Source organism: Aedes aegypti, chromosome 3 (assembly GCF_002204515.2).
Source record: "Aedes aegypti strain LVP_AGWG chromosome 3, AaegL5.0 Primary Assembly, whole genome shotgun sequence".
In the NCBI taxonomy this organism is placed as follows: Eukaryota; Metazoa; Arthropoda; class Insecta; order Diptera; family Culicidae; genus Aedes; species Aedes aegypti.
In genome coordinates this window covers 101,135,128-101,147,985 of record NC_035109.1, presented here as the reverse complement: position 1 = coordinate 101,147,985, position 12,858 = coordinate 101,135,128, and the positions used below count along the sequence as shown (strand labels likewise).

Genomic DNA, 12,858 nt, shown 5'->3' with positions numbered 1-12,858 from the left:
TTTTATCAATTATTTTTTTTTAATAAACTTAATTATTTATTTTTATTAGTGTTTTCATATTACAGAAACATCTCACGAAAGTACGAATGAGTTGGATCGCTGAAATACCGGTACTATGAAGTCAAAATCGGCCTGAAATATATTGATCGAGGAATGTCGCACCGAAATATAACTATTTGCGAGGGTTTAAAATAATCACTGTTTCAGTATACCTCTGGGAAAACTGAATAGGCTTTATGGCAATGGGGATGAGACTTTGAAGATAATTTGAGGGAAACAAACAAGAAAATTTATGTAAACTTGACGATAAATGTTGGGTCTCATATTTTCTCATAGCTCTTCAAATTTTTAGTATAATCGTTCTTTTAAGTGGGTTTATCATACTTGTGAAACATCTTAAATATCTTTTCGTCTTGTTTGCATCGTATTTCATCAATATTTTTTCAGCTGTGAATGGTTATGCAATCATATTCTCAAAAATAAGTTATTTTAATAATAGTGACCCAATGTCACCCCCTCTATGGGGTGAGATTGGGTCATTTTTCATTCACTTGTAGTGCCGCTGTGAATAAATATTTTTCAATAATTTTTTGAACAGTTGTTAATGTACCATCAAACTACATACACACCAAATTTGAAGTTTATTAGACCTAATTTGCGATCGTTATTCAATAAACAAATCGTACATATGTCTTTTTGACCCATTGTCACCCCCAACGACGGTACTTTGTTTTTTCAAAATCGATCTAGACTAACATTTGGAAAGGGTCAAAGTTTTTTTTACTTTTTTTATAAACCCGTATAACTCGAAAACGGTAAGACCTAAAAAAGTGTTGTATGGGGGACTGTCGTGAAATTTCCTGACGTTTTAGAGAAAAATATTGAAAAAATAAAAACACATTTTCTACACTGAAAAAAAAAAATTCAAAACTTCAAAGTCGATTTAAAAAAAAAAAACGGCCATTTCAGATTTTGATCATCCTTAAGCAAAAAGTTTCGTAATTAAATTTACTAAAAGTCGTCCATACATTGCAAATTGGGCATATCTAAGGGAAAAAAGTTTTTCTAACAACGAATTTTTCAAGTCCAAAACTGATTTTTTTTTCAAAGATTTTGTTCTAAACCGTCAAATATGATCGTGTTTTTAAGTGATAAATGAGTTTGAATCAGAAATAAATTGTATTTTTTATTGAGAATAGTTAAAAAACGGAATTATGCAGTGATTATGTTTTTTAAATGAAGGCAATCTATGGATTTCGCATCTGCCTATGAGAAAATCAACTCCGTCTAACAATCCGACGGATTTTTATGGTTCGAAAGATTGCAAACATTGAAAAGGAACAACCTGATCCATACCCCATTAAATTTTCTTCTAGAAAATACTACTAAACGTACCTGCGTTACAAGCCAGATGAATAAGAAATAATGTTTGTATTGTTATCTACCTAAAATGTCCGTTAACGACCTGAGTTACTCAACAATCAACGCGTGAGTGTATAGAAAGATAGGTATTTAACTTATAATTGTCGTTCTACCTATGCATATAACTAAGGTACAGTGGGGGAAGTGTATCAGTGGGGTAAGTGGATCATTCGTCAATATTAAGCATTAATACTTGAATATGTTGAATGTTTTCGCACCATTGTTTCGTTTGAGGTTATATTCTTACGCCCACACTGATACTATTGCAAAACTAGTACTGCACGTACACTAACAAAAGCAAACTTGTTAGCTTCAAAAATTAATTATTTTGAAAATTGTTTTCCATCAATCAAAAATCCACTGTATCTCTGTCTAAAATCGAATACTATTAGTTTTTTCGACGCGTGGTGAGCATTTCAGTTCTAATTGAATGAATCACAATGAGAAATATGTGATTTTTATAAATAAATACAGATATATTCTACATGGTACACTTACCCCTACTTTTCAATGGGGTGGGGTAAGTGGATCAAGTATTATTATTATTTATTGGCAGACTGCTTACGATAATTTTAAAAAGTTTTATTATCCGCAAATGTTGTTTTCCCTTAATTTTATTCCTTTGCAGCTTAAATTTGTCAAATTGTCCAAAGAAAATTTGAATTAATCCACCTAAAAGTTTTTTAACCTTTCTGGTATATAAAACTAATAATTTTAAAATTTACACGAAACTTTCCGTGGTTTATCTAAGCTGAGTTGTAGAAGAGCGAAATATTCAAATTTTCCAATTGAAAGCATATAATCGTACCTTATTTGACCATATAAATTGTTCTAGACAGATGATACAAATGCATTCATATCTATATAAATAAAAATGGAATGGTATTTGTATGTCACGAAATGGCTTACGAACGGGTCAGCGGATTTGGATGATTCTTTCTCCATTTTGTTCGTCAAGGGTTCCAACGTGTTTGTGTGTATAAAAGTTCCATGATATTCACCGGGAATGTCGGAAAAACGAGAGTGAACAAAATTGTCATTTTGTACGGGAAGATTCGTAGCGGTTCTCAACAGCCTACTTGATGGCAAGACGAAGTTTGCCGGGACCACTAGTATAGAATAAAAGGATTTCAGTTTGTTATTCAAAAGTAAATGTAACTAATATTTCTAAACTACAAGTGTTTTTATAAAACATCGTTAGGAATAGTCCTACAATACTTCTATAAGGTACAGTGGGGGAAGTGTATCAGTGGGGTAAGTGGATCATTTGTCATTATTAAGCATAAATCCTTGAATATGTTGAATGTTTTCGCACCATCGCTTCGTTTTAGGTTATATTCTCACGCCCACACTGATACTATTGCAAAACTAGTACTACACGCACACTAGCACAAACAAACTTGTTAGCTGCAAAAATTAATTAATTTTAAAATTGTTTTCCATCAATCAAAAATTTATTGTATCTCTGTCTTTAATCGAAAACCATTACTTTTTTCGACACATGGTGAGCACTTCAGTTCTAATTGAATGAATCACAATGAGAAATATGTGATTTTTATGAATACATACAGATATATTATACATGGTACACTTACCCCTTCTTGTTACTGGGGTGGGGTAAGTGGATCAAGTATTATTTTCATTTATTGGCCGACTGCTTACAAGAATTTTAATAAGTTTTAATATCCGCAAATATTGTTTTCCAATAACTTCTTTCATTCCCAGCTTGAATTTGTCAAATTGACCATAGAAAATATGAATTAATCCACCTAAAAGTTTGTTTAACCTTTCTGGTATAAAAAAATAAATAAAAAAATAAAAATTTCAAAATTCACACGAAACTTTTCGTGGTTTATCTAAGCTGAGTTGCAAAAGTTCAATATATTCTAATTTTCCAATTGAAATCATATTATCGTACCTTATTTGACTATATAAATTGTTCTAGACAGTTGATACAAATATATTGATAAATAGAATAGAAGGATTTCAGTTCGTTATTCAAAAGTAAATGTAACTAATATTTTTAAACTATGAGTGTTCTTCGAAAACATCGTCAGGAAAAATCCTACAATACTTCTGTATAACTTATGTGTATAAATGGATGAATTTTCGCCAAATTATTCTAGTTACAATGTTTTTTTTTTGTTCGAATTAGTGTGAATTAATGTACACAAATTTTTCATTATATTTTAATTAAATAAAGATACTTTTTAATTTTAAAGTTTTTAAATGTAACATTACAAGCACTAGCAATAACAAGAACGAGAGTAATATCATTCTTGCTAAACATAATTACACCGCATTTGTTTGAGAACAGATTTTTTTTATTGGTGATCCACTTACCCCACCACGGTGGGGCAAGTGGATCATTTGGCGCAAATTTTGAAGTCTCTCATACTCAGTACATAACAATCAGAAAAATCGAAATAAATGACGATTTGAAGTATATTAGTCCCTCATTTGTTATCCACAGAAAAAAGTTAGAATTACATAATTCATGTTAGCTGTGCATTACAATGAAGTTGACTATTAATTTTTCTGTATCCACTTACCCCACGGTACCTTATTTAAGCTTGATGTCAATAAAACTCTTTTCATTTTATCTAAGTCGTATATCGTGGAGAAAGTTGATAAGCTAATAACTCATGATTTTATTTGCAAAGAACAGTCTTCTTTTCTAATTAGCGACTTTTCTGAAAATTATAGTTTTATCATACAAAACGCTGCTCAAGGATATCACTGGAATAATTCCCAAGTAACGATACACCCATTCGAGATTTACCATAAAAAGATAATAAATTGGAAAACGTTAGTTTTATTATAATATCAGAAGTGTTGACCCATGATACAGTAGCAGTTCAGCTATTTATTTCAAAATTGATAAATTTTGTTAAACAAAAAATAAATTTCTCAAAAGTTATGTTTATGTCAGATGGAGCTGCAGCTCATTATAAAAATAAAAAAAAATTTGCCAGCTTATGTAATTTCAAGAAAATATATGGATTGGAAGCAGAATTGCACTTTTTTGCCACATCCCACGGCAAAGGCCCCTGTGACGCTATAGGTGGCACTCCCAAGCGAATGGCAAAAAGAGCAAGTCTTGCAAAATACTGTGGAAACACAATCGCAACTCCGCGAGAACTATTCGACTGGGCAGTGAAACAAACTGATACATGTATCACCAAGTTAAATTTCTGTTATATATCTAATGAACAGTATGTTAAAATGTCAGAGGAATTGATGGAATTGTTTGATAAGGTTAAAACTGTCCCTGGTACCCAAAAATATCATTGTTTTATGCCTATTAGTGATACACAAATTGCAGCCAAACGGTATACCAATTCAGATGATGAACCAAAAATATTCAATTTATTCAGTAAAGCCCAAAAATAATGTAAATATTCATGTGCAGATACTACGTTTTAGGATATATAGCAATAATAAAAATAATGATGCATGATAAAAAAAACCACGACTTATTTTTATAAGCATAATATTGACCCTTTCCAGACACCTGTCAAGATAGGCTTTGACCAAATAAGAAATAAAATATTATTGTGATATCTTTCCAACCATTAAAAACCCATCGGATTGTTAGACGGAGTTCATTTTCTCATAAGCGATTTGGTGCGAGATCAATTGTATTTAATTAAAAAAAAAACTCTGTATAATTCCGTTTTATTTCTTTTAACTACTCCCAATAAAACAAATATAATCTATTTTGTGATTAAAACTCATTTATCACTTCAAAATATGAGCATACTAGACTATTTAAAGCGAAATAAAAAAAAAATCAAAAAAAAATTTTGGACTTAAAAAATTCGTTGTTAGAAAAAATTTTTTCCCTAAAATATGCCCAATTTGCAATGTATGGACGACTTTTAGTAAATTTAATTATGAAACTTTTTGCTTAAGAATGATCAAAATCTGAAATGGCCGTTTTTTTTTAAATCGACTTTAAAGTTTTGAATCATTGTTTTTTCGGTGTAGAAAATGTGTTTTTATTTTTTCAATATTTTTTTCTAAAACTTTAGGAAATTTCACGACAGTCCCCCATACAACACTTTTTTGTAGGTCTTACCGTTTTCGAGTTATACGGGTTTATAAAAAAAGTAAAAAAAAACTTTGACCCTTTTCAAATGTTAGTCTAGATCGATTTTGAAAATACAAAATATGCAAAGTATCTTAGTTTCACATACTTTTGACATCCAGAAAGTTTCATTGAATTCTGAAGGGGTGCTGCCAATCGCGTGTCGAGTTGGCGTGAAATCCGTCTAATGCCAAGAAGAATAAGAAGAAGAAGCATTACTCAATTTTATGTAGCTTCGTTTAAGTTTAAGTTTATGTTTAAGGTTAAGTTGAATCGAAGCCAAACTTCAAATTTTGAAGAGCACAAATCTGGAGAACCGAAAACTCGTTTGAACTGAAAACTTAATCGATTGTTCAGCACCAGCTAGTGACCAATCGATGAAGTTTTCAGCTCAAACGGATTTGCGCTCTTGAAAATTTGAAGTTTGGCGTCGATTCATCTTCAGCTTAACTCGACTAAGAGTGCATAACAAAATTTTATCAGCATATGTTATTATGTTATAAGTTTTTTTCGAGCATTGGTTGTTACCTGGGAGGGAAGGCACAGATACTACGCACGAAATATAGAACAACATTTGTTTGAACTGCAAGATAACTCCAGCTTGCCAGCAACAATCAAGGCAGGCTTGGGGAAAATCGCTAGTTTTCTTTTGTTGTGTACTTTCGATCTTCCCTGACAAACATGGAAAAAGGGCCACAGTTTCCTATGCACTAAATATTCATTTTCATTGGAAAAAGTAAAACGCTGCGTTTTCAATGCTTTATATTTAATCAGATTGAATGGTGCTCACGTGACATTACTTGCATTATGTGCATGAATTGATTTTCATTCGATTTATGTCACTTTTGAATAAATGCGAAAATGTGTTTCAATCAGTTACGCACTTTTTCCATGTTAGTCCAATGTTTGAGATCTGGGGAGAGTAAATGAAAAGTGCTGCGATCGGTTAGTTCTGTCTGATCTTTCGACCTTGACGCTTGCTCCTACGGGGGCCAGCGACGAGGGCAGGATCAAACATGTCGCGCGTCGGTCTAGTTAGTGAAAAAGTGGCGTGATCGGTTAGTTCTTTTCGATCCTTTGACCTTGACGCTTGCTGCTGGGCAGTGCGTCAAGAAAGCCAAGTTTTTTTTCCTTTTCGGGTCGCGCGCCTATTTTTTTCTGGGTGCTTTTATATAGCCGAGCAAACGAGTGAGGCTGAGAGCGGATTGTGGCTGCACAGTGAAGGATAAAGGATCAATTGGTGAGCTCGTTTCATGCTACTATTTCTAATCTATAAAATATGTATGACTGCACATTTAATCGTTACAATTGTAGGACGTAAATATGAATTTTCAACAAACTATGAATGGTTCGTCACTGTGAGTGTCGACACAAACTCTGATTCATGAATTATTTATGTTTCACATTTTTTTTTATTTTCAGAACACCCCTTTTTACCTTTATTTTTGTAATTAAAAAAAAAAACTTTAAATGGTTCGACACTACAAGTGTAGACTTGCGAAAGGTTCACTTTATTCAACAAACCTTGGATGGTACGCCACTGTAAGTGTCGGCATAAGAATAAGAGTGGTCTATGATGTTCCAACCAATCGAGTTTTTTGTTTCTTTTCAAATAAGTAAAATATAATAACACATGCTTTCGTCCTGACAGCTGTAGGAATGTTACATTTAGGTATTTGTTCAACAAACTTTGAATGGTTCGTCACCTCAAGTGTCGGCATAATTTTCCACTACATAGAAATTGTTCATATCAAATGAAAATATTATATTTACAAATAAGCATGTATATATCTCACAAATCATTATTTATCATGGTCTAATCGCTTATCAAAGTGAATCCTGTGACCCAACGATCCTTCCCATTAACAAACATCCCTCCCAGTAACCTTTGTGGAGATGCAGAGGCAAACACGGTCTCCAAATAGCAAAGGTTACACACTAACATTCCTTCCCCCAATCCCACCTGACTGCAAGGACGTGGCCCGCGCCGTTATTGACCCTGTATAGAGGACTGCTAGAGAACAGTAAAAGCAGCCATCAACGATGCAGCTGAGAGCAACGTCGGGTACGTAGGACGGAGTCGACGGAACGATTGGTTCGACGAGGAGTGCCAGGAGGTTTTGAAGGAGAAGAATGCAGCGCGGGCGGTCATGCTGCAGCAAGGGACCCGGCAGAACGTGGAACGCTATAAACGGAAACGGCAACAGCAGACCCGCCTCTTTCGGGAGAAAAAACGCCGCCTGGAGGAGACGGAGTGCTAGGAAATGGAACAGCTGTGCCGGTCTCAGGAAACGCGTAGGTTCTATCAGAAGCTCAACGCATCCCGCAACGGCTTCGTGCCGCGAGCCGAGATGTGCAGGGATAAGGATGGGAGCATTCTGACGGACGAGCGTGAGGTGATCGAAAGGTGGAAGCAGCACTTCGACGAGCACCTGAATGGTGCTGAGAGCACAGGCAATGAAGGACGGGATAACGGAGGAAATGCCTTCGTCAGTACTGCGGAAGATGGAAACCAACCAGCCCCCACTTTGAGGGAGGTTAAGGATGCCATTCACCAGCTCAAGAACAATAAAGCTGCTGGTAAGGATGGTATCGGAGCTGAACTCATAAAGATGGGTCCGGAAAGGCTGGCCATTTGTCTGCACCAGCTGATAGGCACAATCTGGGAAACAGAACAGCTACCGGAGGAGTGGAAGGAAGGGGTAAAATGCCCCATCTACAAGAAAGGCGACAAGTTAGTTTGTGAGAACTTTCGAGCGATCACCATTCTAAATGCGGCCTACAAAGTATTATCCCAGATCATCTTCCGTCGTCTGTCACCTGTAGTAAACGAGTTCGTGGGAAGTTATCAAGCCGGCTTCGTTGACGGCCGATCGACAACGGACCAGATCTTTACTGTACGGCAAATCCTCCAAAAATGTCGTGAATACCAGGTCCCAACGCATCACCTTTTCATCGATTTCAAGGCGGCATACGACAGTGTGAGGCTACGACAAGGTGATGGACTTTCGTGCCTGTTGTTCAATATTGCGCTAGAAGGTGTTATGCGGAGAGCCGGGCTTAACAGCCGGGGTACGATTTTCACGAGATCCAGTCAATTTGTTTGCTTCGCGGATGATATGGACATCGTCGGCCGAACATTTGAAAAGGTGGCAGACCTGTACACCAGCCTGAAACGCGAGGCAGCAAAAGTTGGACTGGTGGTGAATGCGGCCAAGACAAAGTACATGCTAGCTGGTGGGGCCGAGCGCGACAGGGCTCGCCTAGGTAGCAGTGTTACGATAGACGGGGATACGTTCGAGGTGGTCGACGAGTTCGTCTACCTTGGATCCTTGCTGACGGCCGACAATAACGTTAGCCGTGAAATACGGAGGCGCATCATCAGTGGAAGTCGGGCCTACTATGGCCTCCAGAAGAAGCTGCGGTCAAAAAAGATTCACGCCCGCACCAAATGTACCATGTACAAAACGCCCATAAGGCCGGTAGTCCTCTACGGGCATGAAACGTGGACGATGCTCGAGGAGGACTTGCAAGCACCTGGAGTTTTCGAACGTCGGGTGCTTAGGACGATCTTCGGCGGTGTGCAGGAGAACGGTGTGTGGCGGCGAAGGATGAACCACGAGCTCGCCCAACTCTACGGCGAACCCAGTATCCAGAATGTGGCCAAAGCTGGAAGGATACGATGGGCAGGGCATGTTGCAAGAACGCCGGACAGCAACCCTGCAAAGATGGTATTCGCTTCGGATCCGGTTGGTACAAGAAGGCGTGGAGCGCAGCGAGCTAGGTGGGCGGATCAAGTGCGTATCCATTTGGCGAGCGTGGGGCAGAACCGAGGATGGAGAGATGCGGCCACGAACCGAGTATTGTGGCGTGAAATTGTTGATTCAGTGTTATCTGTGTAGATCTTCTTCTTCTTCTTCTTGGCATTGACGTCCTCACTGGGACAGAGCCTGCTTCTCAGCTTAGTGTTCTTATGAGCACTCCCACAGTTATTAACTGAGAGCTTTCTATGCCAAAGTTGCCATTTTCGCATTCGTATATCGTGTGGCAGGTACGATGATACTCTATGCCCAGGGAAGTCGAGAAAATTTCCAACCCGAAAAGATCCTGGACCGACCGGGAATCGAACCCAGACACCTTCAGCATGGCTTTGCTTTGTAGCCGCGGACTCTAACCACTCGGCTAAGGAAGGCCCCCTCATCTGTGCCAAAATCTGTGTAGATGTTAACTAAATAAATGAATGAGAGGCACTGAATTATGCACATTGAAGAAGATTATGGCCAATCCCAGCCGAACTTCTAGTTGATTTTTTGTGCATTTTCACTGACATCGGTCAATCACGGAATAGCAACCATTGATATGTGTAGTCAGTCTAAGCTAAGCTAAGCTAAGCTAAGCTAAGCTAAGTTAATCCAATGTTTGAGATCTGGGCTCACAGTGACAGTTCGTGACAGCGGAATCTCGGCTCACTATGACGTACAAAAATTTTGTATCGGTTTCTCCCTCCCAGGTTGTTCCAAACTTGATGCAGGATGTTGTTAAAAAAACTAAAATTATAACAAAAAGTGTATGAATAGTAACATAAACATAATAAAATGTGTTTTAATTCTTTCAAAAACATATCAAACCAAGTTATAATGTTTGATACAAAGTTCGATATACGATAATATTGTATTTTATTGAAATGCATAACTATCTATTTATTTTGTTACAAAGTTGTTAAAAATGAACAAAAAAATATCTTAAAGGGAAATAAAACACATTATGTTATATTTCTGTTTTATTATGTTCTATGGGTAACGGAGCCTAACAAAATTTTATCATAATATGATATGCATATCATATTCTGATAAAATTTAATTATATTTTTGTTACAAGCCTCTAGTCGGGAAGTCATCACACACAAACAAATATTTTCACGAATTTCTTTAAGAATTTTTCAAAGCAATGTAGGCCGTCATTGAAATTTGAACCAGCCATCTTTGATTGTGGCTAATGCAGCTTAGTGAAAATCAGTAGCTGAAGTAACTGAAATACACGCAAGCTCTGCGCGTGTAAGCACACATAGTGATATTTTTTCTAAATCTATAGTAACAGTGACGGCTAAGTTCTATTACTTTAAAATTGTGAGCTAAAAAGTAAACATGGCTGCCAATGCGATTGACGAACTAGTAAGCCTTAAGGAGTTCTTAAGGCAATATCTTTAGAATTATCAGTTTATTTATTGACGGCGGCGAATATTCCTAGAATAAATCAACAAACGCTTCAAAACAGTTGCTTACGACAGTTCGATTACACTATTCCAACCAATATCCTAAATTCTCATTAAAAAGGACATTTCTCGGCGGAGTGAAAACTGCCCAACGTTATTTCGTGCATACCGTTAATAGCTCTCGCACGCCAGCAAGCGTCGGTACCCAGCAATCAAAAACGGAATCGAATCACATGAAATGCCTACCAAACATGCATGTCGATGCAGATTCCCTTCGCCCATGGGTTCGTTCCTGCTCTCGGAGCCCTGAGTCCATGAAACAAAAACGCTCGCTTCCATAAATTATAAGAATGAAGTTAATTTCGAGCAGCTCGCTACCATCGGAATAGCAGTTAGGTATCCTTCTCTAATGTTTGTGACGGTGACCAAACCCACGGAACGGGATACGAGAGCGTGCACCGTTTTGTGGAGAACAGCAGAACCGTTCCGGTATGCGCGAGTTCTAATAGTCTGCCGTCACGAGAGCAAACAGTTTATTTTAAATAAAGTTTAGCACACACTGTATAATTTATAAATACTCACTTGCGTTTTTACTGTCACTTTTCACTGTGCTGGTGAACAGTGAATCAATTGTCAAACAACACGCAGAGACAAATACATTGTCCTCTCCTATTCTTGTTGCAACAATTCCAGTCCGCAATAACTTGAACATAATTTTCGAGAACTTTCTCCGTGTTGGTAAACATTGCCACATCATCGAACAGCATCCATAAAACAAATTCGATTTTATGTTTAGAATAATTAATTATTCACGAGTTAAACAGGTTGCAACAAAATCCACAAAAGTTGGGACCACGGTGTACTACATTAAGTGACGTCACATGTTTACAATCAAACTTGATATTTACATCAGTAAAGAGCCTACTTAGTTATATGTTATGCCGTGGTTGAGACAAACGGTTGTGAGCGCGCCTGCTGGTTTGTTTTTCGTCTGTTTTGATGACAATTTGATTCACTGCTGGTGGATGATGAGGGAAGGGTCAAGTTATTATGAAAGAAAATTGTACAAATATTCGCGATTCTAAAATTATTGTGAACTAATTATGAAGTCAGGATGGCCGAGTGGTCTAAGGCGCTACGTTCAGGTCGTAGTCTTCTCTGAAGGCGTGGGTTCGAATCCCACTTCTGACAGGAAATTAATTTTATTGGTGTATTGAGTCTTGAGTTTATCTGTGGTATCTTGGATAGTACAAAAATGTTGAATATCTCTCTCTCTTACCTGATTTGACTAGAGCTTCATGCAATCCTGAAAAAAAAACCTCTTGGAAAGTCTCTTCTTTTTTCGGTTATGAACTAAACATGGTTGCAACCGCGAAAAATGGAAGGGTGAATCTCTGAATTAGGTACATAGTTCTAGAAATAATAAAAAAAATTAAACCTTATTGTTAAGTACTCATACGGAGAAAATCATAAGAAATATTGTGAAATTTCTTGACAATTCAATCAATAAACTCAGATCATGAGCCTATGCATGCTATAAAACGTTTGACTTTTACTGTCCTGTTTTCAAGTTGCCCATGGGAGAGAGCGAGACAACACCAACACACGGAGCATCGAAAAAGTCAAAAAACAAAAGGATTTATGGCACGTATGTTATGAAATGTTAAAATCAAATCACCTTGTCATTTTATAGCCAGCGTAAAAAGCTGGATATATGATATATTGTGTTTAAAGTTATTCATTTTAAATCACTCATTATGCCAATCGGCCATTACGCCAAACGACTTTATGCCAAACGACTATATGCCAAATGACTTTATTATGCCAAACTGGGTACAATCTGTGTTTATCCTATTTTCGTCTACCAAAACCTTTCTGCCTGACTAATTTTTCAATTTCAATCTATTGGCCCCCCTCGGGGTCTTACGGCTGGCTACTTTTGAATTGAACTTGCATCGAATCGTACCAAAGACCAACCTCAAGACATAGAGATAAGAAGAATCAAACCACGAGAAAGAGAGATATGGGAAGTAAAGTAAATTGAAATTCACACATAAAATATTTCCCATACCGGGAATCGAACCCGGGCCTTCTGGGTGAAAGCCAGATATCCTAGCCACTAGACCATATGGGA

General features: G+C 37.1%; 2 non-coding genes across 2 annotated transcripts; one reads left to right on the top strand and one right to left on the bottom strand.

Moving 5' to 3' along the window:
• The first annotated feature begins 11,832 nt into the window (after positions 1–11,832).
• Positions 11,833–11,915, top strand: Trnal-cag. The gene has a single exon. It is a non-coding gene; the product is annotated as a tRNA-Leu (tRNA).
• Positions 11,916–12,786: 871 nt separating this feature from the next.
• Trnae-uuc lies at positions 12,787–12,858 on the bottom strand. The gene has a single exon. It is a non-coding gene; the product is annotated as a tRNA-Glu (tRNA).